This window comes from Anser brachyrhynchus, assembly GCF_964034855.1.
Source record: "Anser brachyrhynchus genome assembly, chromosome: 7".
Classification (NCBI taxonomy): Eukaryota; Metazoa; Chordata; class Aves; order Anseriformes; family Anatidae; genus Anser; species Anser brachyrhynchus.
The window spans coordinates 33668505-33672596 of NC_137701.1; the positions used below are offsets into that span (position 1 = coordinate 33668505).

Consider the following 4092-nt stretch of genomic DNA (forward strand, 5'->3'; position numbering starts at 1 on the left):
TTTTATATATGTATTATATTATATATTAATTTAATACATATATATGTTATACATAATACAGGCATTTGATATAAAGTATATTTCTTATAGCTATTTCTATATCTATAAATATATACATGCACACGCTTTGCTCGTCAGTTCTGAATCTGGTAACTTCTTTTATTTGCTTGTAGATGTAGAAATATTTGTAAATAAATATCAAGAGTAACTGTTGGCACCTATATCAATTTTTAAGCGAGAGCTGAATTTCAAATATATTTACATAGCTGCTGCAAATCTTCTTTTGTGGAGCTTTTTACTGGATATAAGCTTCACAGACTACCAAAAAGTAATCAGTGTGGAACTTGAAAATGCACACGGGATTAAGCTAAAAAGAAAAATTTGCAAAACTATGTATCCTAAATTATCTCCCAGCATTTCATTAACTTTATGGTGAGTGTTAAACAAATAGTATTAATGGAAAAGTTAATTTATCTGCAGTAGTATAGTTATCATGAAAACATTTTTCTCGTTTTTAATTTAGTATGATATTTTTAATTAGGTTTGAATATTTAACTATATTCTACAAATCCTTTTGCTTATTTAGCCCATGATTTTTAAATTAGATTTCATTTCTTAGTTAACTACTTTCCGCAAATCTTATTAATATTCAAATTTAAATTCAGGAAATAAAAGACAAACAATCAAAATGATGCACTTTGTTGGATGCTACCTTGCCATCTAATGTTTTCGGGAGGATATATGTCAATTTTTAAATCTCTAAACAACACAAACAGGTATTTGAGATGTTCTCACATAAGCAATCAAGGCTTTCCAATCCACATTAAAAAAAAATAAATAAATTGAGAAAGGATTCCCAGTATCCTTCATGCATACAGCATACCACCACATGAAATTTGTAACAGAAATTGTTAACATAAAAGTCAGGAAACCCTGCTTGCTAAAAAGCCAGATTTTTTCACCTGTTCACATGGTGCATAGCACAAGCGGCCCTTCCAAATGATCATTTACATTGCTTTAACTTTACCTATGTTAATCAGCATTTGGAAGTATCAGCCCATGTTTACAAACAAGCATGTGTTCATCTTCAGATTGAAGTTTTCTCTTTGCAAATAGATCCATTTTCTTGTAGATAGATTCCACTGAAATAAACAGTATTTAACGCTTCAAGATCACATTGCTGTTTCAAATAATCTAATAAATATTTATCTGAAAACAATTAAACAGCAAAAGAGAGTTTCTAGTTTGGGGGAATAATATATTTTATTAACAATCTAAATGAATTGTAATCCTCATCTTACTATATTTCAACAGGACCACGTAAATAGAATGTCATGGTTAAGTCACTATAGTTTAGGGCTAATTTAAAAGTGGTTCCTTACTCCGTAAATAATTAAAAGGGAAATTTTTCATTTGGACATTTTTCCATTCAAAATTTTAATTCTTCAGGATAGATTTTGCAAGTGACTGCATTCTGTTCTGATTGTAATCAACTGACTTTTGTTTTTTCTCAAAAACTGATATGAGAAATAAAAATGTCAGAATTTTGTATAAAAATTTAAGATCAAATTTCCTGTGAGAAGTTTTTTTTTTTACTAAACCGTGTTTTAATGAGAAAATGTTTGCTTTATACTTTTAGATAAGCATTGTTAATTATATACAAGACTAAAACAAGTCAATTGTCTCTCTCTCAATAGTCTGCTGTCAACAGCTATTTTAATTTGCTACTTTTTAAGGTACTACCTGAGATTTTCTTGATTTAGTGGATGATTTTAGTCAGATGGAGTTACTTTTTTGATGCTAGTAGTGTTCATGGTGCCAGTTTAACATGTAGCAAATTTATGGGCATGTGGGTCTGGTTTATATTCCGTATCAGTCAGATAATGTTCAAATGTGTACGGAAGTTGGATTCTTTCAGCTATTGCAGATTATCTGGGAGGAAAGTAAATACATTATATTTCTGATTTAATGTAAATGATTGAATTTCTCTTTTCTCTGTGACTAGAAATGTCACCTGTTTTCTAGAAAATGGAGGAGTCTGTACCTCAGAGGCTTGACCCTTCTTAATGATCATGTCTATATAGGGAAATATCAACTTTTTCAGATACTCATTTTCAGTTACTCTTTTCAGTTATCATTCCATTTTATTTGACAAGCCAAAATGACAATGTTAAACTCAACAGGTACTTATATAGTGACAAGTTTCATGTTTGAAGTAAGTGCTGGTTTATCTAATTATTTCCATAGCAATGTTAAGACTTATTTTGTTTCCAAAACACATCAAATTGTGCTGTTTACTCTCCTGTTACATGCAGACATATGGTAATTCACCAGTCTTTTCTATCTCTCAGTTCCCAGCTAATGAGATTGTTTACATGATATATTTATCAAGATAAAGATTCTTGTTTTAGATAATTTAACATAATGAAGCCTGGTAGTATGCTAGTTTATCATTAAGGTTATACCATACCAATGATGTATTACAGTGCAAAAAATTCAGATGGTTCAAAGTAATGATGCATTTCGTTGATACATCAAACAATTCAGAATAATGATTAATTCATTGATATATGATAAGAACATTACATTGGTAATATATTACACTGAATACATTATTGTAATGATATGTCCTTAACAATACTCTGAACATGAATGTCAGCACACCGTCAGCTGAAAGGATTAAAACCTAAAAACCTACACTTGAAATAAAGCCATCGTGGAGAGGAGAAAAGGAAAAATGATGCATCACCTTAAATATCTTAATATTTGTTATTCAAAAAGAAAACACAGAAGAGAAGTTCTGCATTAAATTTCTACAGCTTGCCTTATATTGCAAAGAATGAATAATTCCTCTATATAATGAAACTGTCTCTGGGGTCAATATAGATTAGCTAGAATATATATGTATATATTTTGCCAGTTTTTTTTTTTTTTTTTTTTTTTTTTTTTAAGTGCATGCTTTAAGTATTTTCACTGAGCCTTAGGCTGTTCATCTTCTGGTGAGCTTCATCTGCAGTTCTTTCATCCAAAGAACAGGAAAGAGAATCACACAACCACTAGATCTTAAGGGAGATAAAACTAGAACACTAATGAAGAACCACACAGACATATGGCGGACATAGTTGGACAAGGTGGTCTCCATAGGTGTCCATAAGTGAACAAGTTCTCTTTTCCTGAGGAAGTAATGGATTCTCAGAGCAGGGAAATGTTTTACCAGCCACAGAAAAAAGGTAGAAATGACAGCAAGAAATTCATATTCAAACAGCCGTCATCAAACTCAAATATATTCCTTCTTTGCTAAGAAGTAGCACAGTGCCCAAATAGTGTAAATGTTTTACCATATCAAATAAGCTAAATATTTTAAAATAATCTGCTCTGAATAATCGTTCAAGACTCCTCAAGTTTTCATCACTGATTTACTTTTTTTTTTTTTTTTTAGGATAAATTGAACTACAGTGTTAAGATTATAGACTGCTCAACTACAAGTAAATATTCAGAAAGTTAAAAGCAATTGCCTGGTAACTAATGCTAGATTTATTGCAGTTCCACTCAAATTTATGGAAAAGATAGTATTAGGTTGAATCTTATAAAAGTTACGGCATGATAAACAAAGCACAAGCAAACATGCTTGAAAGCAGAAAGCTAGAAAGCAGACTTCACAGGACAAAGCTTATATCATGACAGGTAATAAACTTCCACAGCTTAAGAAAATAAAAGGAATCCCATCATTTATTATTTATTTATTTATTTTTAACTCTGCAGTTAGGTCCACGCAGTAAAAGCACATACCTGTTAATCTTTTTAAAAAGCTTTACTAAATGATTAATAAATTTAAGACTGAAGCCATCCCACTCAATGATATAATTTTTTTCCCTCCAGATGCACACACCATGGGACAAACCACAGGCTTACCTCTCTGAATTCATGGCAGAAGACCTCAACCACTGTGTCACCCAACTCCAGCAGCTACTAAAGAGGGTAAACCTGCAAACTTTTCTAGCTCCTATCTCTTTATTTATCTGAAAGAAATTCAGTTTCCTGTCATGCAATAACTTTCTGAAAGGAAATTAAAACTGCATCATGTGTTTGCAG

At 31.1% G+C, this 4092-nt stretch overlaps 1 protein-coding gene and 1 long non-coding RNA gene across 2 annotated transcripts in view; one reads left to right on the top strand and one right to left on the bottom strand.

Moving 5' to 3' along the window:
• DPP10 (dipeptidyl peptidase like 10) overlaps positions 1 to 4092 on the bottom strand; it is a 494333-nt gene that overhangs the window by 347040 nt on the left and 143201 nt on the right. The gene's annotated exons all lie outside the window — the stretch shown is intronic.
• Positions 1 to 4092, top strand: part of LOC308197966 — a 74707-nt gene that overhangs the window by 41322 nt on the left and 29293 nt on the right. Inside the window, exon 2 of the long non-coding RNA XR_013953484.1 lies at positions 3880 to 3978. This is a non-coding gene — a long non-coding RNA (uncharacterized lncRNA). The remainder of the gene's footprint in view (positions 1 to 3879; positions 3979 to 4092) is intronic.